We start from the raw sequence: 27,777 nt of genomic DNA on the forward strand, positions 1-27,777 counted from the left end.
CATTTCCAAGATTGCCTCTCCTGAATGTGTCTTACTTAGTAGGTAGTCATTTGGTTAATTGTTATAAACTAGCTAGTGTAGAATAGACAGGTTCCAGAGACCTGAGTTCCTTTACTTTATCGTAGTTTCTTCTGGCACCTCAATCCCAATTTATGAAAGTTCTTTCTGAAGGGTTAGTCCCATATGAAAGAGCCCAGGGCAGAGAAAGGGGGGCGCTGCTAAAACAAGAGGCATCTACGGCATACCTCACAGGTTTAAACTTGAATATGTCGTAAAATTATGTCAGACACTTTTTATTTATTTATTTTTAAAAAATTTTTATTGGAGAGTATAGCTGATTTACAATGTTGTGTTAGTTTCAGAGGTACAGCAAACTGAATCAGTTACACATACACATATGTCCACTCTTTTTAGTTAGTATTCTTTCTTCACCTTGGTTATTGTTGGTGTTTTTGTTTTTTTTTTTCCATTTATTTTTATTAGTTGGAGAGGTATCTAGACTCACATCTAGGGCTTCCCTGTTGGCTCAGACAGTAAAGAATCTGCCTACAATGCGGGAAACCAGGGTTTGATCCCTGGGTCTAGAAGATCCCCTGGAGGAGGGAATGGCAACCCCCTCCAGTATTCTTGCTTGGAGAACCCCATGGACAGAGGAGCCTGGAGGGCTAGCTACAGTCTATGGGCTCACAGAGTTGGACACAACTGAGTGACTAACACTTTCATTTTCAGGCTCACATCTAGATATTCTGATCTAACATTCTGGACTGTAGTCCAGAAAACACATTTTATTTATTTATTATTGAATATTAACATCAGAGAAGGCAAGGGCACCCCACTCCAGTACTCTTGCCTGGGAAATCCCATGGATGGTGGAGCCTGGTAGGCTGCGGTTCATGGGGTCCCTAAGAGTCGGACATGACTGAGCGACTTCACTTTTACTTTTCACTTTTATGCACTGGAGAAGGAAATGGCAACCCACTCCAGTGTTCTTGCCTGGAGAATCCCAGGGGTGGGGGAGCCTGGTGGGCTGCCGTCTATGGGGTCGCATAGAGTCAGGCATGACTGAAGTGACTTAGCAGCAGCAGCAGCAGCAGAGTATTAACATAATTGATGTATGACATTGTATTAATTTCAGGTGTACAAAATAATGATTTGATATTTACATATGTTGCAAATGATTACCACAATAAGTCTACTTAATATTCATCTTATGTATTATATAATGTGTTTTCTAGCATACATTAAGGATAAGACTTATTGACTACTATAAGACTTTTATTTGCTACTATAATAGCTACAGAAAAAAATAAGAGGACTGAAAGAAGCATCTGCTATTGCCTCTGCACAGCTCACTAAGGAACCTACGGGGAGGAGGATTGGGGCAGAGGGGGCGCCTGGTAATGCCAGAGGGACAGAGGACACAGTGGTTGTTATCCAGCCTAAGGAGTGTGATACAAGAGAGAGAGAGAAATAAAGAGCAGGGGGGGTGGCTAACAGCCCAGATTTCATGAGGGAGACACAAGTGGGGGACAAAGATGTCACAGCAGTTGGGAATCATTGCGTCAGAGCCCGCAACACGTCCATCACCACCATGGTGTCCATCACTGTCTTCTCATTGTTGACTATCAGCTGCGAAGCCCGAGTGGGCGGGGTATCAAAGGGTCAGCAGGACTAGGCTCCCACTGGTCAGTGTCCTTCCTCCAAACCTATACCCACCACATGCCCCACAAGGGACACAACCCAGCTGATGGTGGGACCATCAGCTCCCCTGTGGCTGGATGGAGACTGTCAGATCTGGGTTCGAAGCTGGTTGAGTCACAGAAGTTAATGCCCATTACAGCAGTTGCAGATTTTCTGAGCAGTAGGTGTTCAATTTCAGGATGCTGATAGTTGATGGAGAAGTGGATGTGCTCAGCCACCCCGTGAGAGTCTTGGGAAAAAGGCTGGCTGCTGAGAGTGTAATTCACAAACAGCCCCTCACCAGCTAAGAGGGGCAGCAGCTCCTGCCTCCCAACAGCAGATATTGGAATCAGGATTGAAGGAACCAGGAGGGGGAGTCCGTGAGTTTCAGGTCCTCTAGGTCAGCAGCCAGAGTGCTGGACACAACCATGGGAGGAGAGATGGGCCAGGCACTGGGAGGGATGAAGTACTTTAGATCTGCTGCTGCTGCTCCAGAGGCACTTTTGCCACTGGATTTTTGTTTTTTAGTTTTCCTCTAGGAGGCAGGATTCATCTGCTCTTCCTCAGACTCTGCTGTCATCTCCGGACTCTGATGAGCCACTGCTGGAATCGTCGCCATCGTCCAAGAAGAATTCTCCTCACTCTGATCACTCCCACTGCCCTTCCCCTCTCCTCATCCTGGTCTTCAGTACTGGACTCATGACTGGACTTTCAGGAACTGCTTTTGCTGCTGCTCTTACTGTGTGATTCAATCTCAGAGTTGCTGCTTGTAGACTCTATGAGCTCTGACTCCCCTTCAAAATCTGAGCAGAAAGGTTTCTCCTTCCTCTTCTACTGATTTGATCTTGTGGTCCATTCAGGTACGCCAGGAGCCTAGAGTTCTTCTGGGCAGTCTGGGAGCTCTTGGTAGCCCGTGACCATGGCATGGAGCAGATGGGACAGTAAGTCCATCAGAAAGTGGTCCTGGTCTTTGAAGGATGATTCCAAGACTGGGGCTGGTTTGGGTGCTAGGAAGAGCACCTTGGCATGGTGGCTGAGGACCCCACACTACTCCAAAGGGGCCATAAATTGCTGGGTGAAGTGAACTTGGTCTCTGATATCACAGTTCTTATTACACTTGTCAGACTCAGTACAGATAGGGTCAGCAGTTGTGATCTGCTTAGAGCTGGTCAGGTAAAGCTTAGCCACCAGGTTGATGATGACTTGCAGCTTAAACAACTTGACTATCTCAAGATGTCAGATGTAATCCTAGGAACATGCGCACAGTACTCACCCATGAGCCACAGGATGCTGACTCAGGCCATGGGCACCTGGATATTCTCTGTGAGCTTTGCCAAGTGTTTGATGATCAAATACTGTGCTGGGTGCATCTGCAGCAGTTTCTTCATGATGGCCACTGACTCTGTGATCATGAGCTTATCACAGCTGCACCAGGTCATTGAGGCAGATGTCACCTATTTGGCCTATGTTAGGTGTCCAGTGGCTTGGACCATGGCTGCAGTAAAGTCCTTGTCTGTGCTGAGAATGTAGGTTTGGAATTCCTATAGGGAAATATAGATGTTAGTCTCATATGCCAGGTTGGTCAGTGCTTCCAGCATCAGGATCTTATCTGAGTGGGGTTGATGGACCTGATGTAGAAACTCTTCTAGTAGGGCACAATGGACATGGCAGCCAATTCTGGAGCATCACATACTGCACCACACTGCATGCAGAGGATGGGTCCGAGGTACTTGGGCCCCTCAGAAGGGGCAAGGGGCAGCAGGTCGGGGCAGAAGGGAAGTGGGGCAAATAGGAGGGAGGAAAGGAGAAGTGGGAGGAGCACGCCAGTGAGTTGAGGACATCAGTGAGAGGAGGACAGGCCTTGGATCAGTGCAGGGGTAGGTGAGCTAGGCTGGGGAAGTTGGAGAGGGTGTGATGCACTAGGAGTCCTAGAGATGCCTTGTTTTTTAAGAGCACAAACTATTTTATTTAACCACTTACAGTGTAACAATTTGCAATTAGGAAAAACAGCTCCTCCCTTAAAGAAAGCTTCTTCCATCAGTTGCTGGCAGTTTGGGAATTCCCTGGTTGTCCAGTGGAGGGCCCAGGTTCATTCCCTTCATTCCTTGATTGGGGAACTAAGATCCCACCAGCTGCAAGGCCAAAAAAAAAAAAAGTTGCTGGCAGTCGACGCAGAGGACAACCAGGCAAGTGAGCAAGCCGGGAGAGCCAGGAGGGCTGTACCAGAGAATAATAGGCTGCCGGTTATAAAGTCCAGCCTTTCTCAAGGTGGCAAGAACAAATGGATCCAGTCTTAGAAGTCTGTGAAATCTTGTGGATAACATTTTGTAGGTTTCTCCTTGATAGTCAAGTGAATCAGAAAAATGGGGAAGACCTGCGTTACTTCCGTATTTACAGGATTCTCGCAGGTTAACTTAAAATACCCAATACACTAGGTTCCCGCAGCAGAACACACAGAAATTGTTTCCTAATGATTTTTATATCTAAATCTTTTTTTTCCAGTTTCTTTACACTTAAGAATGTGAACTGTTTGCAGAACTATTGATGAAGACTGAAAGCTTTGAGTCCAACAAGAGGAGGTCTTTTTTGGGGGGTTGGGGGAAGAACGTTTAATATGGTTGCTTGGAGAAGGAAGTGGCAGCCCACTCCAGTATTCTTGCCTAGCGAATCCCATAGAGGAGCCTGATGGGCTACAGTCCATGGGTCGCAGCGTCGGACATGACTGAGCGACTAACACACACACCCACTACGGTTGATAGTCAACATATTAACCACTGTCTTAGTGTGGAAAAAACTCTATGCGCGTATATGACAGATAATACGTGGGCAGGGCGTGGGGGACTATATGGCAAGCGGGAGGAGGGAGAAGGGGCGGAGCCTGAGTTAAAATGAAGATGGCCTTGTTGAGGTTGGAGCTCGCATGAGGGAGAGCTTGAAGACGCTGCCACCAGCCCTCAGTCCTCTAGACTGAAGAGACGCCTGCCCCTCAGGGAAGACTTTAAGATTCACAAATGAAGCCTCATTCTCAGAAAGTCTGGGCGCTGCTGGAGCTGGCACCTGTGCACTGAGCCCTTCAAAGGGTAAGTGGCCTCGGCGCCGTTTGAGTTTTCTCAGTTCGGGTCTGGAGGATGGGAGCCCCCGCTGGTTTTCAAAACTAGGGGTTTGGGGAGATTGTCTCTCAGGTACAGGTATAAAAAGTCGGGGTCTAAACCCTTTTTCCCTCAGGAAGGAGCTCGGAATTCGAGTTCCCTCGGAGTTGGAATTCCCTCACAGCGCAGGTCGGTGGCCGCGCTACAGCAGGTGGAGTTCATGACGAGATTGTGTCTCGGACTGTCGTGGCCTCGTCCTCGGGGGCCTTTCCTCATTGGCTGGAGGTGTAGGAGTCGCTCAGACTCTGTTGTTTGTGTCTTACCTGGAGGAAGTTGTTCTACTTATATGTGGCTGCAAGTTCAGCGTGTTTGTAGGGGGCGGTGAGTTCTAGGTTTTCCTACGGTGGTGCCGTCCTAACGCCAGGAACAGTGCTGGAGGCTTCGAGTCTGAAATTAGACCCAGGTGCCTGCCCGGTGTAAACAAGCATCAGCTGTTCTTAATGTCTAGGTGGTTCATGGACCACAGACTGAGGAAATTCCCTGAGGAATAGTCCTTCCACATCTCCTGCCTCTTTATCTAATGGGTCAGGTGGTTGTCCGTTCCCTCCAGAGTCATATGGAGAAGGCAGGGTGTGGTCTTGCCCAGACAGTCTTGGAAATCAACATAATGGGACCATCAATGTGATTTTTATTAATTGTCCTAGCTCCAGAGAGTTTTCTTTGAAGTTATTTTCTTGTTGCTTCACAATGGACACCTGCCCTCCCATCACCTTAATAATCCATCTCCTATTAAAAGTGTTCAGACTTTACCTGAAGAACTGAAATGGTGGTGAATTTTGTTGAATCCCTTTGGGGTGTCATCTCAATTTATGCTTACTTAGCTTGTGGGCTTATGGGACATTTTTGGGGCACGTTCTACTACTCCAGCAATGAGCTCTAGGAAGATCCAGAGGCACAGGGTCTCTCAGCATCTTGGCGCTGACCTGATAGAAATCACAAGAAGCAAATGAGGAAGAGTTTAAAAATTGTGTTCTAAATAGTGCAACTATATGCTTGTATATAGTTGTAAATGCATAGGAAATTGTTTTGAAAAAACACACACCCAGGCTACACCTAGGGCAGGGAACTAGGCCTGGGGGGCAGGGGGTGGGTAGTAAAAGCGGCCTTCATCATTGTAAGTTTTCTATCCATGTAAATTTTTTTTTCAAAATATCTTTTGAGTTGCTTTGGTTTTATGTTACAGTTGTTACGTTTTCAAATACATCTTGCATATATGTTTCTATTTATTTATTTTGGCTGCACTGGGTCTTTGTTGCTGGGCACAGGTTTTCTCTAGTTGTGGAGATCAGGGGCTACTCTTTGTGGTGTGCGGGGCTTCTCATTGCAGTGGCTTCTGTTGTTGCAGATTAGGGGCTCTAGATGGGTAGGCTTCAGTAGTTGTGGCCTGTGGGCCCAGTATTTTCAGCTCTCTGGCTCTAGAACACAGGCTTAATAGTTGTGGTGCATAGTCTTAGTTGCTCCATGGCTTGTGGCATCTTCCTGGACCAGGGGTTGAACCCATGTGTCCTGAATTGGCAGGTGATTCTTGATGCGGAACCACCGGGGAAACCCTTGCATGTGTATTTTTAAAGTTGGTGATACTATTAATGCACTTAAAAATATTTTGGCTATCTCTAGTCTAATAATAACAAAAAATTATACCAATAAGTAACCCTATCACAAAACTTCTTTTTTTTTTTAAATAGAGTGAGAGGATTACAGTGAAGGATTCTTTACCCCTTAAAGTGTGTACTGAAGGCTTCCCTCATGGCTCAGACAGTAAAGAATCTGCCTGCAATGCAGGAAACCAGGTTCTATCCTTGAATCGGGAAGATCCCCTGGACAAGGGAATGACTACCTACTCTAGTATTCTTGCTAGGCAGAATTCTCTCCATTTATGACAAAACATCACCATTGAAGCCTCTTTTAGGAACATATCTATAGAAATTTCCTGGTGGCATTTTTGGAAGAGGACATTTTTTTTTTCATGTGTCACCTGAAAGGAGGTAGCTCTTGTCTGAAGTACAGGATCTCTGAGTGACCCAAAGTTATGTTCAAATGTATAGCTAGATCAATATCTATAGTATATGAATGTATAAATTAAATAAAATGCCTTGACGGAGGTAATGTTACATGCGTACATACTTGACATATCCTGATACCCATGTGTTTCTTCACAGTGGGACCTTCTTTCTTAGCTGGTGTTTACCTAGCAAATGGCAATTGACACTGGAAGAGTTGGATATAAATATTATGATCACTGTAGCATGGCAGAGAGAGAGAGAAGATGCTGAGTATGGCATTCAGGTTAAAGCAGTAGGTCTAAACCTTGACTGCACATTATTACTGCCTAGGGAGCTTTTAAAAAGACATAGTGGAGCCCCACTCTCATAGATTCTGATTTAATAGGCTGAGATGGGGCTCAAGAAATATTGGTTTTAAAAGCTCCCCATTTGATTTTCATGTGCAAGCAGGGTTGAAAATCACTAGAAAAGAAAAATCCATAGTGGTGAGTGGTGGAGCCAACTTGGGTAACAATCAATTGGTAAGCATTTCATACTTGAATATTTTGGTCAATTGTATTATCAGAACTGAATAATGCTAGTAAGGATTCTGAGACATGAGAAAAACCAGTTGAAGTGCATACCAGGGCAGCACAATACTTTGGGACACATTGAAAAGAAGAAGAAAGACTAGAATAGATACTTTGTATTCATTCTAATGGACCTGGACAGGGTTATTTCTGAGAATTTTCTATTTAGTCTAATCAAGAATTATGCAAATTTAGCTCTCTTACCTAACTCCTTGGCTTCTCAGGTGGCTTAGTGGCTTCTCACTTCTCAGTGGCTTCTCAGTGCCTGCAGTGCAGGAGATGTGGGTTCAATCCCTGGGTCAGGAAGATCCTCTGGAGAAGGAAATGGCAACCTACTCTGGTATTCTTGCTTGGGGAATTCAGTGGACAGAGGACTCTGGCAGACTAGTCTATGGGGTTGCAAAAGGGTTGGACATGACTTAGTGACTAAACAACAAAAACCTAACTCCTTAACCCCAGAATGAACACATACATAGAGTGATTTTCTTGCACAAGTCAACACAGTCTAACTAGTGCTCAGGGAGATGCTAGTTTGGTAATCACACTCACAAATAGTTGATCTGGATGATTCCACTTCATTATTGAAAGTACAGTCTTAGGACTATTATCATGTAAATGTTATTCTTCTACAATTCTGTGTTTAAATATAAAGTATGCTTCTCATCTATTCTTCCCAGGCCTTTGGGGGTCCATCTGCTTTCTTCCTTCTCTCTTCTATTGTTCTATTGGCTGGGAAGGCTAGATTTGGGCTTCATTCTCTGGGCATTTCAAACTGTATGCATACATATTTTGATCATAATAATGGTCTTATTGGTTTAGGTTATTAAATGCATGACTATTTTAAAAATGTATGCTACCATTAACAAAATAAACAAAGAATTTAATAGGCCCCAGAAACTAGCATACAATTCATAACTTGTATGATTTTTCCATATTATTTTAAAAAAGACAAATATCTTTTAAAAATTTATTTTATGATTTTTTATGCATCTTCATTTATTATATGGAGTTTGATAATTAAACACTCTTCCTTTTATTTTTTACTTTTAACTTTTACTCCTTTTTGAAATAATCCTGGAGTCCAACATGAGGCTTTTGGATTAGTTATTTTTTTTTAACTTATTTTTAATTGGAGGATACTTACTTTACAGAATTTTGTTGTTTTCTGTCAAACTTCAACATAAATCAGCCATAGGTATATATATGTCCACTCCCTCTTGAACCTCCCTCCCATCTTCCTCCCCATCCCATCCCTCTAGGTTGATACAAAGCCCCTGTTTGTGTTCCCTGAGACAAACAGCAAATTCCCATTGGCTATCTATTTTACATATGGTAATATAAGTTTCCATGTTACTCTACTCTCTCCATACATCTCACCCTCTCCTCCCCTCTTCCCATATCCTTAAGTCTGTTCTCTATGTCTGTTTCTCCATTGCTACCCTGCAAGTCAATTATTCAGTACCATCTTTCTAGATTCTGTGTATACACAATATTTATCTTTCTCTTTCTGACTTACTTCACTCTATATAATAGGCTCTACGTACATCCACCTCAAAATCTCTGCAGATGGTGGTTGCTGCCATGAAATTAAAAGACACTTACTCCTTAGAAGGAAAGTTATGACCAACCTACATAGCATATTAAAAAGCAGAGACATTGCTTTGCCAACAAAGGTCTGTCTAGTCAAGACTATGGTTTTTCCAGTGGTCATGTGTGGATGTGAGAGTTGGACTGTAAAGAAAGCTGAGCGCCGAAGAATTAATACTTTGAACTGTGGTGTTGGAGAAGGCTCTTGAGAATCCCTTGGACTGCAAGAAGATCCAAGCAGTCCATCCTGAAGGATATCAGTCCTGGGTGTTCATTGGAAGGACTGCTGTTGAAGCTGAAACTCCAATACTTTGGCCACCTCATGTCAAGAGTTGACTTACTGGAAAAGACCCTGATACTGGGAGGGATTGGGGGCAGGAGGAGAAGGGGACGACAGAGGATGAGATGGCTGGATGGCATCACCGACTTGATGGACATGAGTTTGAGTAAACTCTGGGAGTTGGTGATGGACAGGGAGGCCTGGCGTGCTGTGATTCATGGGGTTGCAAAGAGTCGGACACAACTGAGCATCTGAACTGAACTGAACATTCACCTCATTAAAACTGACTCAAATGCATTCCTTTTAATGGCTGAGTATAGTCCATTGTGTATATGTACCACAACTTCTTTATCCATTCATCTGTCAATGGACATCTAGGTTGCCTCCATGTTCTAGCTATTGTAATAGTGTTGCAGTGAACATTGGGGTATGTGTGTCTTTTTCAATTTTGGTTTCCTCATGGTATATACCTAGGAGTGGGATTGCTGGGTCATATGGTGGTTTTATTCCTAGCTTTTTTTTAAAGGGATCTCCATACCATCTTCCATAGTGGCTGTATGAGTTTACATTCCCACCAACCGTGCAAGAGGGCTCCCTTTTCTCCACACCCTCTCCAGCATTTATTGTTTGTAGACTTTTTCATGATGGCCATTCTGACCAGTGTGAGTTGATATCTACTATACTTTTGATTTGTGTTTCTCTAATAATGAGTGATATTGAGCATCTTTTCATGTGTTTGTCAGCCATCTGTATGTATTCTTTGGAGAAATGTCTTTTTCCCACTTTTTGATTGGGTTGTTTGTTTTTCTGGTATTGAGTTGTCTGAGTTGCTTGTATACTTTGGAAATTAATTCTTGGTCAGTTGTTTCATTTGCTATTATTTTCTCCCATTCTGAGGGTTGTCTTTTCACCTTGCTTTTAAAAACTTTTAAGTTTAATCAGGCCCCACTTGTTTACTTTTGTTTATATTTCCATTAATTTAGGACATGGGTCATAGAGGATCTTGCTTTGATTTATGTTGTTGAGTGTTCTGCCTATGTTTTCCTCTAAGAGTTTTATAGTTTCTGGTCTTATATTTAGGTCTTTAATTCATTTTAAGTTTATCTTTGTGTATGGCATTAGGAAGTGTTCTAATTTCATTCTTTTACATATAGCATTCCAGTTTTCCCAGCACCATTTACTGAATATTCTTACCCCCTTTGTCAAAAATAAGGTACTTGCGTAGCATGGGTTTATTTCTGGGCTTTCTATCTTGTTCCATTGGTCTATATTTCTGTTTTGTGCCAGTACCATACTGTCTTGATGACTGTAGCTTTGTAGTAAAGCCTGAAGTCAGGAAGCATGATTCCTCCAGCTCCATTCTTCTTTCTCAAGATTGCTTTGGCTATTCGAGGTCATCGTGTTTCCATATGAATTGTGAAATTTTTTGTTCTAGTTCTGTGAAAAATGCCATTGGTAATTTGATAGAGATCGTGTTGAATCTGTAGATTGCATTTGGTAGTATAGACATTTTTGCAATATTGATTCTTCCTACCCAGGAACATGGAATATCTCTCCATCTGTTTATGTTGTCTTTGATTTCTTTCATCAGCATCTTATAATTTTCTCTATACAGTTGTTTTGTCTTCTTAGGTAGATTTATTCCTAGATATTTTATTCTTTTTCTTGCAATGGTGAATGGCATTGATTCCTTAATTTCTCTTTCTGATTTTTCGTTGTTAGTATATAAGAATGCAAGTGATTTCTGTGTATTGATTTTGTATCCTGTGACTTTGTTAAATTCACTGATTAGCTATAGTAATTTCCTGATAGTATCTTTAGGGTTTTCTATGTATAGTATCATGTCATCTGCAAACAGCAAGAACTTTACTTCTTTTCCAATCTGGATTCCTTTTATTTCTTTTTCTTCTCTGATTGCTTCCATAGGACTTCCAAAATTATGTTGAATAATAGTGGTGAGAGTGGACACCCTTGTTTTGTTCCTGATCTTAGGGGAATGATTTCAGTTTTTCACCACTGAAAATAATGTTTGCTGTGGGCTTATCATATATGGCCTTTATGTTGAGGTAAGTTCTTTCTATGCCCATTTTTTGAAGAGTTTTAATCATAAATGGGTGCTGAATTTTGTCAGAGGGTTTTGCTGCATCTATTGAGATGATCATATGGTTTTTATCTTTCAATTTATTAATATGGTGTTTCACATTGATTGATTTGTGTATATTGAAGAATCCTTGCATCCCTGGAATAAAACCCAACTTTATCATTGTGTATGAGCTTTTTAATGTGTTGTTGAATTCTGTTTGCTAGAATTTTGTTGAGAATTTTTGCATCTATGTTCATCAGTTAAATATTGGCCTGTAGTTTTCTTTTTTTGTGTTATCTTTGTCTGGTTTTGGTAACAAGGTGATAGTGGCCTTCTAGAATGAGTTTGGAAGTGTTCCTTCCTCTGCAGTTTTCTGAAAGAGTTTTTGAAGGATAGGCATTAGCTCTTCTCTGAATGTTTGATAGAATTCACCTGTGAAGCCATCTGGTCCTGGGCTTTTGTTTTTTTGGGAGATTTTTTGATCATAGTTTTCATTTCAGTGCTTGTAATTGAATTGTTCATAATTTCTATTTCTTCCTGGTACAGTCTTGGAATATTGAACTTTGCTAAGAATCTGTCCATTTCCTCCAGGTTATTTTATTGCCGTATAGTTGTTCATAATAGTCTTATAATCCTTTGTGTTTCTGTATTGTCTGTTGTACAGTTGTTATTTTTAATTGTAATGTTAGCATTTTGATAGCATATTTACTAGATAATAGTAAAATAAGTAAAATAATATTTTTGGCTTAGAAAGCTTATATTTTCAGGGGCAAATGACATTTATCAAAAGGTCAGTGATGATTTCATCTGGAAAAATTCAATATATTTTTTCTAGGATTTTATTGATTATTGTGACTAAGTTAACTGTCTTGTTCATTCAGTCTGTTTTTAAAAAAGCTTTAAAATGTTGGGAATGTAGATATGCATTTGCATTTTTTTCAGGAAGGAGAGATTAAGTGATTTTATAGTCAAAAAACAAACTAAAGAAATATAAATGTTATTTTTCCCTTTATCTATCGTATAGTTACAGAGCTGTTTTGTGACAGCACCAATAATAAATTTTAAACTTGAAAATGCTCAGGTTCTTGGTTCAGACAACAATATGTCTTTATTCTCTGCAATTTCATCTGAGAATATATATAGGGAGAAAACCAGGTAATTTTTTTTTCCTAAGGGAACATAGATTACTGCAAATTTTTTCTAAGAATCTCTTTGAGTTCTCTTATTATCTGAAGATAGTTTTCAGTTATATCTAATAATTGTCTGTACATAAATACCAGAAACAGTATTAAAGCCTTTATCAAAAGTCATTCTTAATTATTTTAATAACACTATTATTAAGTGTTAGTCTCATCACATAGAGTACTCTTTAGCAATTTATATAATTTTATTTTAAGAAAGATAACCCATATATAATCCAGGCAATTAAACATCACTGGAATTTTTTTAAGGTGAGACAGTAGTGGTCAGCATATGATCTTTGACTTTAATGAGTTTGCATTTTAACCTAGAACAGATATGGTGTAACCAAAAGTGAGATCTGGTTGCTTGTCACTCAAAAGCCGATAGAGAGACCAGGCTGATGGAAAGGAAAGTTTGCTTTATTTTGGTTGCTGGCAAACAAGGGGGAGGGCAGATGCTTGTGCACAGAACAACTCCCCCCACTCCCCCCACCCCCCACCCCGAGTGGGCAAGAGCTGTTACAGGCTGAGGGAAGGGGCCACATGCAGAAATATCACAGTCAGCTCTGACAGCTTGAAATTGGTCATCGGTGGTCTGACCAGTGTCATCTTGATTGTTTTAGGTACAGTTGTCTTTAGTTCCAGGGTTGGTTTGTTTCCATTTCCTGAGGCCATGGCTCAGAATTGGGGCAGCTTGTGTCACGGCTATGGTCTGGTTCATTGTGTACTTGACTTCTTCCACCTGCTGCAGGTTTCAGTATCTGCAAAACAGCTCACAGGATACGGCTCAGACTAGTCTCTACAGCCCTTGAGAAGGAACTAAAGGTCCTTGACTGTGCTTAATGACTACTTTATTATTATTATTTGTTCTCCTGTGACTGTTTTCCTTAGTTTCTACATTTTTGTCACTTCTCTGATTAAACTTATTCTTTGGCTAAAGTATTTCCGCAGACAAAAGGCAGGCTAAGGACATGGAGGGGAGGGGACAAGAACCATCCATTTTGGTCCTGCTCCATTTTCCTAGCACATATTTGACACTCAATAAATGGGATGTAAAGAAGGAAGAAGGGCCTCCCGGTGGCTCAGTGGTAAAGAATCAGTCTGCCAACATAGACGATGTGAGTTCAATCCCTGGGTAGGAAAGATCCCCTGGAGAAGGAAATGGCAACCTACTCCAGTAGTCTTGCCTAAGAAATCCCATGGGACAGAGGAGCCTGGCAGGTTACAGTCCATGGGATTGCAAAAGAGTTGGACATGACTTAGTGATTAAACAACAAACAAAAAGAAGAAATGAGAAAGAGTTCTACTGTCATTTTTTATCTTTTAGATTTTTTTTTCTTTTTTCCAAAACATGCATATCTGAGGCTTATTATATGTACTATATGATAAGGCTCTATTGTCTAAAGTTTTTTTGTTGTAGTATTTTACTAGAATTACCTTTTTTGCAGATATTTTGTAATATTAGATGTAAAGAAAAAGTCTCACAAGACTTTTCTATCTTATTTCCATAGCTAATCATGAGAGAGGAGTAATTTTATTTTTGAGAAGTAACAGTAAATAGGATTTATGTAATTGTGCAGTAGAGAGAGAACATATATGGTGGTTTCACATATAAGCATTTATTTCGGGATTTTAAAAACCCAAATAGATCAATTTCAATAGTACCATTGAGCACATAGCTACATTTGAAAAGTTCAGAGAATCAATTGAGTGTTTATCAAAACCATATGCTTTTATTCTCCTTGGACTTAAGAGCTGGACTAAACATATCATAAAAACAGACATTTTCATGAAGATTACAAAAAGATTTAGGCAAGAAATGTATAAGCAAATGAAAAATCAAATTGTGTTTCTGAATCAATAAAAGCAATAACACAGAAAAGTCCAAATATAAATAAAAAAGGTTTTATTTCATGCCTTCAATCAAGTATGCTGTCTGTATAGTTTAAGGAGCCTTTCATTTTTTTTGAACTGGTTCACCAGTTTATAATAGAAAGTGGAATTTAGACTGGGTCTACAGAACACTATAAGTATGATTGATGAAAAAGACTACCTTGTATATCAGGAAAGTATGGAATTTAGAGCTTTATCCTCTTATTTATTTATTTATTTGTCTATTTATTGTATCTGCACAGGCTCATAGAGTCCTAAATCTATTCGATAGATTATAATCTAATATAATTATGATTTATTTTGATGCTCACATTCTCCCAGGATGGGAACCCCATCCGTTTACTCCTGTGTTCTGACAAGTCCCATCGTTTCTTAACTGTCTTTAACTTAAATATTAGTATATGGCTTCATGTATAGCATAAGACCTTGCTGTGGTATACTTCTGTTGCTCTTTTTACTGCCCTTTGTTGTATTACTGTTATACACTTCTAAGTACATTATAAACCTCCCATTACATTTCTTTTATTTTTACTACACATATTAAATTAATTTTACAAAGATTAAGAAGAAGAGAAAGTATGTTATAATTACACATTTATAATGTCTGGTGTCCTTAATTGCTTTATGTAGATAACCATTTCCATCAGGTATTATTTTCCTTCTGCATGAAGGACTATTTAGCATTTCTTACAGTGCAGGTCTGCTGGCGATGAATTCTTTTAGCCTTAGATGTCTGAGAAAGTATATCATCATTTTTGAAGACTTATTTTACTCTGTTGTCAATTCTAGGTTGATAGTGTTTTCTTTTAGTAGAGTAGTTGCTCCACTTTCTTCTGACTTGCATTGTTTCTGATGAAAAATCTGTCATTCTTTCTTTATTCTCTCTTTTTCCCTACCCACAGCAGTCCTGTAGAATGAGCATTTACTAAATTTCTCAGATGAAACAGACTGATGCTGGAGGCGGGGAGAGATACTGTCTCCAATGTCATTTAGGGGATATTCAAAACATACCACTTTTTTCCAGCTGTTTTTAAGACTTTATCATTGTTGTTAAGCAATTTAAGATGTGCTTTTGTGTTGTTTCCCTCATGTTTTCTGTGCTTGAGAAAACATTGAGCTTCTTGGATCTGTGGAATATAGTTTTCATCAAACTGGAAACATTTCAGCCATTATTTCCTCCAATCTATTTTTTTTCTCCTGCTTCCTGCCCTGAGGTTTTTTTTTGTTTTTTTTTTTAGTTACACATGTGATAATCCACTCAAAATTGTCTTCCAGTTCACTGATGATACATTCACTTTTTTCATAGTCTTCACACACTGTTTCATTTTGGGTAGATTCTATTTGCTGTGTATTCAAGTCCACCAATCTTTTCTTCTGAAGTACCTCCTCTGTTTTCAATCCAAACAAGTATGTTTCATGTCAGACGTTGTAATTTTCATATATAGAAGTTCAATTTATTTTTTGTATCATTCATGTCTCTCTATTTAACATGTTTATTATTTCGCCATTTGTCTTGGAATATAGAACTGTAACAGTAACAGTTTAATGTCTTTGTTCACTAATTCTATTATCTATTATTATTCATTTTTCAGTCTGTTTTATTGATTGATTTTTCTCTTGCTTATGGGTCATACTTTCCTGATTCTATTTGCTTACTTTGTAGTTTTTCCTGGAATGCCAGATTGCTGCTGAATATTTTTGTATGTCTATAAATATTCTTGAGCTTCATTCTAGAATGCAATTATGTTACTCAGAGAGAAATCCTCTTGAGATTACTTCTAAGCTACGTTTAGTAGCATTAGATTAGACTAACCTACATCTAACTTTGTCCCACTACTGAGACACTGCCGAGTTTTCTAAGTATGCTATATTTTTTTAAATGTGAATTATAAGGTTTTTTTCCCTTTTTGATTGCATGATACTTTCCCCACTCTCAAGTCATCTCTCTTACACACATTTATCAGTCAAAAGTTGAAGACTTGAGGAAATGCTATGCTGGGCTCTCTTGTTTTATTTCTGTATAGATCCTGTCCCTCTAATATTTTGATCTGCAAACCTTTCCCATCTTGACCTCCTTCTTTTAATCACCTTCTGTTCACCCCATTGATGAGGAAGGGATTTCCCCCCTAGAATTACGGAAGTAGCCAAACACATGAAACCCAATACTGGGTACATGAGATTGACTGTAGTCATGTATACTGACACTGTTAGTCACATACACTTAGAGCCTAGTGGAGGACAGCACAGCACACAACATGGACCATATCAAGGTGGTACTCAGGGACAGTGTGAACAGCTGGAGACTTTGGGAGATAGGCTTTGAAGTGCTAAGGGATGTGGCCACCTCAGTTATTGCATGAGGCTGTGATTGGCTTGTTTAATAATTCATTGGGCTGTCAGGAAACTGAAAACCACTACTCAAAGATAAGCAAGCACCTTGCCTGGTCTTTCTCATAAGGAAGGTTGTTTGGTTGGGGGACCTCATCTGCCAGAGCAGAGTTGGAAGGGGAACTTATGGTTATACCATTTGAGGCCCTTTTGAATTCCCCAGGCTTTGTAGGTGGCACATAATATTGGATCTTAATTTTAGGCTTTGCACCACATCCCCCAAACTCCCATCTCCATCCTTTCAGTTCAGTGAGAAGGAGCCCCAGGAGGGCTCTGACTGGGTCTTCCCTTTTGGCACTGCTGTCTGGAAACCCTCCCAAGGCAATAAGCAGGGGATAGTCAGAGTTTACCTCTCTCGGATATCACTGTCCTGGGTTACCTAACGTGCAAGGTTGGAGAACAATATTTCATAGATATCTGTTTGTGTTGTTGTTCTTAGTGAAATGATAAATGTGGCATGTGCTACTTCCTCTTGGCCTCAGCTTACCGTAGAGAACTTTGACAGGATGTACATGATAAATTTAGGTTAATGAAAAATTTATCATTGTTAAACAAATGATATTTGATCAACAAGAGGGAAATTTCACCAGGATTGCTTTTAAACAACTTCCTATTCCTCTAGAATCCTATAAATAGTATGACTATAGTATAACTAGGGGGGAAGGCTGTAAAGGGAAAAAATACCTTCCTAGTATTTGAAAAAGAAGGAAAGGGTAAATCATGTAAGTAACCAATATTCTTAGCTTTAGCATTCTCCTGCATTTTATTAATATATTTGAATCTGGAAGCTTGTGTTTTCCAAAATGAAGAGCGAATTTAGGCAGTTGAATTTGAATAAGATGTTAAACTCTTAGTATCATTGCTGATATCTAAAAGAAATAAAGTGGAGATGACATGCAAATCAATGATTTGCTGCAAAGATATGATATAAAACATCCATAGGCACTTTATAGAAGGTTTGTCACACAATAGGTGCTCAATAAATATTTCTCTTTAAGCCACTTTGATTAATTCTTAAGGAGTTCCCTTTCTCAAAGTTTCCCATCTCCTTTTGTACAAATGAAAGGTGTTTTGCCAACTATCTGGTTCGATTTTGTTTTTGCCATTTTCCATTTCTATTTCTTCACTCTGGGAGGCTATAAACCATGCTGTGTCCATAGGTAAATAAAAAAAAAAGTCCTCAGCCTCCCCAACAAAGAATATTTTTGGCATACACTCTGCACTTACATGAAGTGTCAGAATTTCAAAGCCTCCCCTAGGAGTCCAGCAAACATATCTAAGTGATTGTAAGTCCTTTTCAAGGCAGTGAGACATTCTTCAGAAAGAGAGTCAGGCTGTGTAAAGAGTCACTTGCTTATCTTATAAGACTTTTAGCGGTAGAAAAAAAAAAAATACATGCAGAAAAAGAATAAGGTATTGTTAGCTCAAAAAAGGGGAGCTCACTTGAGAACTGTGAATTATTTTTGAAACCGCTGTAGTAGTATCTAGAAAAGTTCAGTCCTTCTGTGTTCAGCCCGTATGATAGTTGTGTTAACAAGTATGTATTGAGCAAATTAAATAGTTTTCGATGTATTGTACTTTAATTTGGAGATAAAGATGTTGGAAGCTCTATGGATAAGGACTTGTTAGCGCTAACATTCCAACTTTTCGGTTACTAGTTCTGTAATCTTGAGGCCATTATCTAATATCTATGAATCCCAATTTCCATCTATGTTAATTATGGTCATTTCATGGTGTTTTTCTGAGGGTTAGGAAAAACAGCAAAAATGCAGAATCAGTCATGGTCCATTTTCCTAAAAGGCCTCCAGTGAGTGATTGTTTGCTATCACTACTAGTAAAACATTAGCTATTGCTACATTTACCATTAAATGTTTGTTTTCAAACAATGGGCATTTTTAGATTCTTCCAATGCTTGCCAAAAGCAGAGCTCCTAAAATCAAAACAAGGAAACAGAGAGAAATTAAATATTATAGGCATGGTGATGGAAACTCAAAAATAAATTCTATCACGTAAGAAAACATGGCATTTAAAATACAATTATTGCTCATATAAAAGGGTAGAAAAATAGGGAGTATGGATTATCATTTTACCATTGAAACATCTCTTTCTCTGTGTACTTGTTCATTCAGCAAATGTTTGTTAAACACATGTAATGTTCGAGCCTTTATTCTCGATAAAGAAGTTAAGAAAAGTGACACACATTTCAACCCTCATGAAGATGAAATTTTAGTAAGGAGAGAGAATTAGTAAATATTGTATTGTGTTCTAGCCTATCCAGACTTATTCCCAGAGAATGGTATATATATATAGACACACAGACATATACACATATATATGCATACATATATACACATATGTATGCACACATACATACGTACACATATGTATGCACACATACATACATATACACACACATATATATCTTTACATACACATATATTTTTATACACACATACATACACACACACTACTATGGAGAAAAATAAGACAGAGAAGAGGAATAATGATGTGTGTATGGTTAAAAGGATTGTAATTTTAAATAAGGTAGCCAGGGAGGGGATCAGTGAAAAAGTGTGAACAAGGACTTGAAGAAGGTATAATTTTGATTCTATTGGATAACTGAGAAGAGGGTATTTAAGGCAGAGGGATGCCTGATCCTGAGTAGAAGCGTGCTTTGTTTGTTGATGGAAAATGGAAGAGACCAGTGTAGTTAGAGTGGCATGAGCAAGGGGTCAGTCATATGATTTGAGGCTAGTTAGTGATGGGAGCGGAGAAGGCAATGGCACCCCACTCCAGTACTCTTGCCTGGAAAATCCCATGGATGGAGGAGCCTGGTAGGCTGCAGTCCATTGGGTTGCTACAAGTTGGACACGAATGAGCGAGTTCACTTTCACTTTTCACTGTCACACACTGGAGAAGGAAATGGCAACCCACTCCAGTGTTCTTGCCTTGAGAATCCCGGGGATGGGGGAGCCTGGTGGGCTGCCGTCTATGGGGTCGCATAGAGTCGGACACAACTGAAGCGATTTAGCAGCAGCAGCAGCAATGAAGCGAGAGTGCTTCGATGATGCAGGGCCTCATAGACTATTCTGAGGGCTTTGGATTTTTCTTTCAAAGAGATAGGAGAAGCATTCTGACTTCTGTGTTGAGAAGAACCTCAAGGGAATTAGGGGGATAAATTAGGAAGTGGGGAGTGATTGGATTCTTGATATATTTTGATGATAACATTGACCAGATTTTTTGACTGGGATGTAGGGCAAAGAGGGAAATCAAAGATAACTCACAGGTATTGGCTTGAGCAACTGGTGGGATGAAATTTTCAAGTAGAGAGATAGAAAAGACTGTCAGAGCAGATGGTAGAGGTTGGAAGACGGTTAAGATCCAGAGTCCCATTTTAGAAATTTTAATTTTGAGATGATTATTAGACATTCAAGCTGAGGTGTCATGGAAACACTTGCATAAAAACCTAAAGTTCAAGGTAGAAAGCCAGGCTAAAAATGTAAATTTGGAGTCACCAGAATATAGGTTATTTTTCCATATTTCTTTTACTCCTTATTTGTAGACACATAGAATTTACAGATCATTTTTTCAGCATTACATTGAAATAGCTTTAATATTGTCCTATAGCAACATTTAGCATTGTTTTAAGGGCAGTGGAAGGTATGTGGCAGATCTAGGTATAAATGGTCCCATTTTATCAGGTATCATTTTTACAGCTTTGACCTTGGACATGCTGTTTTCAATTTGTGATCCTCAGGGTCTTCAACTGCAAATAAAAGATAATAACATAAGATTTTTGTGAGGATGACATTACAATACCATTGTTCACAATTTTAGTTTATTATTTTTTTTGTTTTGTTTTTTATTTTTTTTCATTTATTTTTATTAGTTGGAGGCTAATTACCCCACAATATTGTAGTGGCTTTTGTCATACATTGACATGAATCAGCCATGGATTTACATGTATTCCCCATCCCGATCCCCCTCCCATATATTTAGTTTATAATTTAAGTGATATAGGATGTGCAATGCATTAAATGCTTCATAACTACCACCTAGTTTAATCCTTACTAAAAAATAAAGGTAGGTGAAATTATCCCAATAGGAATACTGATCCTCATCACATTAACTAATGTGCTTGCGCTAACATAGTTAGCAGGTAGCAGAATCAAATTTTATCTATTGTTGCTTTTGTTTTGTTTTGCCCCCCCCCCCCTTTTTTCTTCTACCTGTATATTGAATCCAGGTCTCCCACATTGCAGATGGATACTTTACCAGCTGAACCACAAGGGAAGCTCAGGAATACTAGAGTGGGTAGCCTATCCCTTCTGCAGGGGATCTTCCTGACCTAGGATTCAAACCGAGGTCTCCTGTATTGCAGGCGGATTCTTTACCAGGTGAGCTACCAGGGAAGCCCCCTATTCATATATGATATGAGTCTTAAGTTTCAGTAATAGAATCAGTTCAGTTCTGTTCAGTTGCTCAGTCGTGTCCGACTCTTTGTGACCTGATGAATCTCAGCACGCCAGGCCTCCCTGTCCATCACCAATTCCCGGAGTTTACTCAAACTCATGTCCATCGAGGCACACAGTAATTTCTCACTATTCTCATTATTATATAGGTGAGAAGGTTGAACCATCAACATTTAAGCAGTAACTAAATAATTTTCCATGGGGTAAAACAAAATTATTGCTTAAATGAGTACTTGTAAGTGTGGTAGTTCTGGTAGTAAAATACTTGCAATACTTGCAAATGCAGTAGCTTAGCTAAGTTAAGCAGCATTTACAAATACACCCATAAGTGAATTTCAGTTCCTCAGTGTGTGGAATAGTTCAAATTCTTAGCATCTTACTCAGTGGATTCCCTTCAGATCAATGCAGAGTGAATCCATGGGGCCTCTCTTATTCACCCGAAGTGTTAGTTGGTCAGTTGTGTCTAACTCTTCGCTACCTCATGGACTGTAGCCCACCAAGCTCCTCTGTTCACGGAATTCTCCAGGCAAGAATAGTGGAGTGGGTTGCCATTCCCTTCTCCAGGGGATCTTCCCAACCCAGGGATTGAAACTGGGTCTCCCTCAGATTCTTTATGGTCTGAGCCACCAGGATAGCACTTTGTGGTGTCCACTTCTTCAGTGTTCTATGAAAGATGCTCTGGTACTCTCTATTACCCACCTCCAGTGTTTTCCGCTGAGTAAGATCTACCCCAGATATCTAAATATAACCCCCACGTGTGTGTGCTGGGTGAAACCAGCGCATTAATTGGCAGGTGGAGTTGAAAAGCTGTGTCTAGTGAGATCTCCCTGCAATTATCTGTTTTGGCCAGGGCAAATTTAAGTAGCTCTTTGTTTCTGTAAGTAATTTGAATAGTGTCTGTTTGCTCTTCTTTTCCTACTGTTTGTCATATATATTTCACTTTACTCATATAACATGATTTTTCCTAGTATAGAAATTTTATCTTAATATATTATCATATTTAGTGTGTACTCTGGTACACATCTTCTGGTATTTAAACACATGTGTTGGTCATGAATTGTGCATTTGACATCTCACTCATGAGAATCTTATTTCCATGAGTATTTCTCATAGAATTAACTGTTTTCATCTGTAAATCAAATATGGAGTCCTGGTCTTTCAGGGTTCATATTATAAACATATCACTGTTTATAAGATATAAATAGTTTATTATGAGTGATAAGTGTGAAAATAACTTTAAAACCCAATATTTATTAAGTACATATACTAGGCAGATGATCAAAATGTTTATATGAACTAGCTAAAATAATCCTTAGTATTATAATTACATTTATTTTACAGATAGAGCAATTAGGAACTGAGATATAAAGGTTAAGTATCCTGCCCAGAGAGGCATAGCTGTGTTTCCCTCTCTGATTTAAGAGTTCGTGCTCTAAAACGCAGTTCTTTAGGTCAACAGTGTCCAATAAGATTTTCTGCAACTCAAAAATGTTTTATATCTGTCCTGTTGTGTGTGGCAACCGCTAACCACAAGCAGCTGTTAGGCCTTTGAAATGTGGTGATGGAGGTGGAGGAACAGAATGTGCATTTTTAGTTAATTTTAATTACAGTTTAAGATTAAAGCTCTAGAGTAGAAGAATTTATCACATCCTGATACCACCAGGGGCTTGTACTGTGTCTTATTTGACTTTGGGTCAGGGGACAGACAGAGCTTGGAGTTCAAGGACATATTTGTGTCATATTCAGGTGAATATTTGTGTCAGCCATTAAAGAAGGGAATTATTGTTGGCTTCTACACTTAAATTGCAGGTCTAGTTGCTGATTTACAGGTGTCCCATCACAGCTGTCCTTTCCCACATCTTCCTTGTCTTTTAGGTTCTTGCTTAGTGAGCCTTGCCACGACTTCATTTCAAGCTCCTCTGCTGGATTTAGACAGCAAAAATGTCCCCATTTCCCAGGGAGAGAGTGTACATAATGCTTGGAAGCGTAGGCTTTAGAGTAAGGCTGCTTTGTTTGATACCCAGTCCTACAACTTCTGAGCTGATTGTCTTTTCTTAGGAAATTCATTTAACCTCTGTGCATCTTAGTTTCCTGTTTTATAAGGTGTGCATAATAAAAGTTCTCATCACATGAGGATGTTGGGAGGATGCATGGAGATAATCTTTGAAAAACACTTTTGCAGAGTCAGTGAGATGACAGTCAATAAATACTATTTTACTGTTTTTCTTTAAGTTTTCCTACTTCTATTTTTCTTTCAAACTTCCAACACATCATAAATGCAAAATTACAGGACACTGTTTAACAGAAAACATTTGAGACATTTATTAAGACTGTGACTACAGGACACTGATTTCTCTCCTTTATTTAAACAAGCATTTTTTGAGCTGAAGTAACTTGCCAGGATCTTGAAGTGGACCAAGGGATATAAAGATAAATAAGACACACTATGGCAAGAAAGACAGCTAACAGATTACTGAGCAGTATGACTATTAAGAAGGACTGAAGTATGAAGCAATGATCATCATTATTGGATGGGTAGAAATTGTCAGGGAGGTCGTCACAGAAGAGGTTATATCTGACTAGGTTGTAAAGAGCACTTGGCATTTGTTTGATACATGTGAAATAATACCCTGGTTGATCAATCTCTTTGCTATTGGGAGGTTAATTATGAATAAATCATGAAAAGTAGTAGCTTTTTTTTTTCTCTTTGTGCAGGTTGAGTAAAAAAATAAAGCTGAAAAGTAAAGTTGATCTTGTATTCAAATCAAGCTTCCTCTACAAAAATATCTTTTTAAAAGGGTTAAAATGGGTACTAGGAAGAAATCACCATTTGTATGTGATTATGCTTGAGGTCTCAAAATAAGGCTTATTAAAGGCTTTAAAAAAAAATAATGCAGATAACAGGAGTATCACAAAAATACAGTTCCTTTAGGTATTAACAAAAATATGTCAAATAATTGCCACAAATGGTAAGTGGATTGCAGCATATCTGGAGGAGAGCATGGGATATACTGAAGAACAACTTGAGCCTCATATCACTATAATTATGTCTCAGTCTTGGACATCTACACAGTCTTGCCCTGCCAAAGTCTCTCATGTAGCTGTGCACACCATGCCACCAATGGGACACACTGCACTAGAAAACAGACATTTTAAATTAGGTGCCTGAAAGAGGCTTTCAAGCTGCAAAGAGGAAGAAGCTGTAGTAAGATGACTGGCCATCTCAATTTTCTGTAGTTTGGCTCAATGTGTTAGAAAGGAGTGACATGATTTAGATCTCTGTCACTAATAAACTAGGGCATGCTGATTAAGAGTTCTGAAGATACTTAGTTTCTATTCAAAACTTCTCTGATCACCCTTGCTTGTGTGACCATGGATAAGCTGTTTAACCTGTATGCACCTCAATGTTCTCATCTGTAAGTTTATAATAGTATTTCACTTGTTCTAATTGTATCTCTGGTACTATTAATAGTATCTCTCCTAGTTTCTAATATGGCTCGAATAATTAAATCAGGCAACATATGAATTGTTTATTCAGTGGCTGTTCAAGCAGTGGCCAGTAAAAGTTAGATGTTGCCTCTTTTGTTATTCTGTCAGTTTATATTGTGTCTTCTTCATGTATTGTGTTCTTCCAAATATTTGTCTTTTTAGTGAATGGTCTCTCAGTGAAGGAATAAGTAAATGAGAGTCATATATTGATATAGGTTTTGGAATCATTCCAGTAATCATTCTTCTTTAGTTTCAGCATTGCAATATTAAAACATATTTTATTCATAATTTGAATAAATGATGTTTTTAATTGTAAAATTATGTTATTAAATGTTTATAATGCTCCATATTTGGAACAAAGGGTGGTATATGGGTTATTTTTAATAGTTATTTCAATATTCTCATTGATATTCATTCATTGCTTATTAATTCATTTTGTCAGTAATGACCAATTGCAGAAAAATGTTTGCAATTCCTATATGTGTGTGTGTGTGTAGGAAAAAAACCTTATTAGGTTATCATTGTAAGTGTTAAAGATGGGAGACTTAAGCAAATTATGGAAAACCACTTTTTCACAGGACCATTCATTGAGAGCCACCCTACAGTGACCCTGACAGCACGGACACAGACTTTTTCTCTTATATTTTGTCATAAGGGACAGTGTAATCTCAGAATGGAGTTAGGAATTAGAAACTACTACAATCTGGTATTCAGATTGTATATAAGACATTTTCTTTATTAACTGTGGCTAAGCAAATATTATGAAGATCTGAGCTCCAGAGGAGTTTTATAAAGTATAAATAAGTATCATGGTGTTTCCCTTAATGAATATACTGGGCAGCATAAGAAAGGAAATGTCTTAAAAGTAGTAATTAAATCAGTCACTGTAACTGTCAGGAATGTTTCACAGTACTTGAGTTGTTCTTGTGATAATACAACACATACTCCCAGCAAATGTGTGTGAAAATTATGTTTTACCAAAATTCATGGGATGGGTGGTGGCATTTTCCCCTAAACTCACCTGTTCTCTTGCTTCATGCTTACTCGTCACCTGACACTGAAGTGAAATTCTCCTTCTTAGGAGAATTTATCACTTTGAATGGGGCTGTTGTTCAGTACTTCCTTCCATGGATAAGTGGGAGGCTGCGAAAAGTAGATTTTGTCTTTGCAGATTTCCCTCAGGTGAGGCAGAGGATGAGCAACCTGTTTGTATCTTTTACTGCCAGCATATTGAATATCAGCTTTATTAGTCACAGAACACATCTTTATAATCTGAGACAGTCTCTTATTTTTTCCTTAATTCGGGAGCATTTGTTTTGACTGAAACTCTTCCAACCCCAACTAGCCAACTGTCATTTTTCTTTCAGAAAATAGGTGTGTCCCTGGGACTTCTTTTCTCACTCAGATGAACAACTGCATCCTTTAGCATTATTCCTGAGTAGAGAAGTGGTATAATACAAGGATGTCTCTGAAAGTCTTAAGTCAGAGGAAAATGTAGGATGCAATGGAGAAAAAAGAGTTGTCAGTAATAAGGTTTTATCTTAATATTGTCAAGTGACTTCTGGAGTTATTGCTGGCACATTTGTGAATATTTGCCTCAACTTCGGAGTCTGCTTTACAAAATCATTTTGTGCCAGAAGAGACTATTTAAAATTGTGCTCATGGTGCTGTCTCCAGGCAGGAATCTGTTATTAGCAGTGGTGATAAGGAAGGCTGTGGACATGTCATGACATTGGTTACCCTCAGGATAAGAGGCTTTCTGAGGAAAGGGCAGAAGGGGAGAATTACCACTCGTCACTGCCACACTTTTGCGGCTACCAGCAAAGGATCATTTTAAGCTGCTTCCAACTCAGGAAATTGGAAAGATTGCAGCTCCTACACTGATGATTGCTCCCCTCAGCCTGCCCTCTTCAGAGCTGGCCTTCGCAGAGGCTTCACTCAGGTCCATGGTCATGGATGTTTTTCCTGCAAATAATTGAACAATTACTTCATCTGTGTGTACAGGGGTCTCAGGGTCAGTTGTTGTGGGTTAAAATATTAATAACTGCTTTTACATATCCCTGCACAGACATACCCACATACACACGCAACTAAAACCACACCGGTAATTGCGACAGTGTTGTTTATAAAGTGAGTGCTTAGAAGACTAATATGTATCCAAAGGAGCAAGGGTTAGTTCTTTTCTATTAATCAGGAAGCTTTTTAACCCAATGAAATGAAGTTAAATAGAAAAAAGCTTATAAACTCATAAATTTGAAACAAATAAAATTTCTTTTTTTCTTTTTTTGCCACTTTATTTTTTAATTGAAGGATAATTGCTTTACAGAATTTTGTGGTTTTCTATCAAACATCAACAAGAATCAGCCATAGGTACACCCATGTCCCCTCCATCCCAAACCTCCCTCCCATTTCCTTCCCCATCCCACCCTTCTAGATTGTCACGGAACCCCTGTTTGAGTTCCCTGAGTCATACAGAAAATTCCTATTGGCTATCTATTTTACATATGGTATTGTAAGTTTCCGTGTTACTCTCTCCATATGTCTCACCCTCTCCCTCCACCCCTCTCCACCATGTCCATAGGTCTATTCTCTATGTCTGTGAAACAAATAAATTTTCAATCAATTTTTCCAATCCCTGAAATAAACTACATGAAAAGACGGAGAGATTTTCTGTTACATCAGTATGGTGATGTCATTCATTGTATTCACCTGTATATTGGGCTATTGTTAAACGAAACAAATGGCAATAAAAAAAGAAAAAAACAAGGAAAGACTATGAATTCTAGGAATATGCTTGTTTTAGACTGAAGATTAAGCATTATTGGATATGAAACTTGTAAATCTTTGGTTATATTCCCCTTTATTCAAAGATCAAAATGTTCTTTATACACTAGAGAAGAAAATGCTGGGTACATTTGAATTCAGTAGATATCACCAACTCTTTTTCTAAGTGTTCTGACTTTGGCAGAAGCCAAGAAGCAGTTTGAAAAGCACTTTCCCTTA

The 27,777-nt window shown here is 38.9% G+C and overlaps 1 pseudogene; it reads right to left on the reverse strand.

The window, feature by feature from the left end:
• Positions 1-1,706: 1,706 nt before the first annotated feature.
• The window catches only part of LOC122692729, a 139,581-nt pseudogene continuing 113,510 nt past the window's right edge, over positions 1,707-27,777 (reverse strand).

The sequence above is a fragment of the Cervus elaphus genome, chromosome 4 (assembly GCF_910594005.1).
Source record: "Cervus elaphus chromosome 4, mCerEla1.1, whole genome shotgun sequence".
Lineage (NCBI taxonomy): Eukaryota > Metazoa > Chordata > Mammalia > Artiodactyla > Cervidae > Cervus > Cervus elaphus.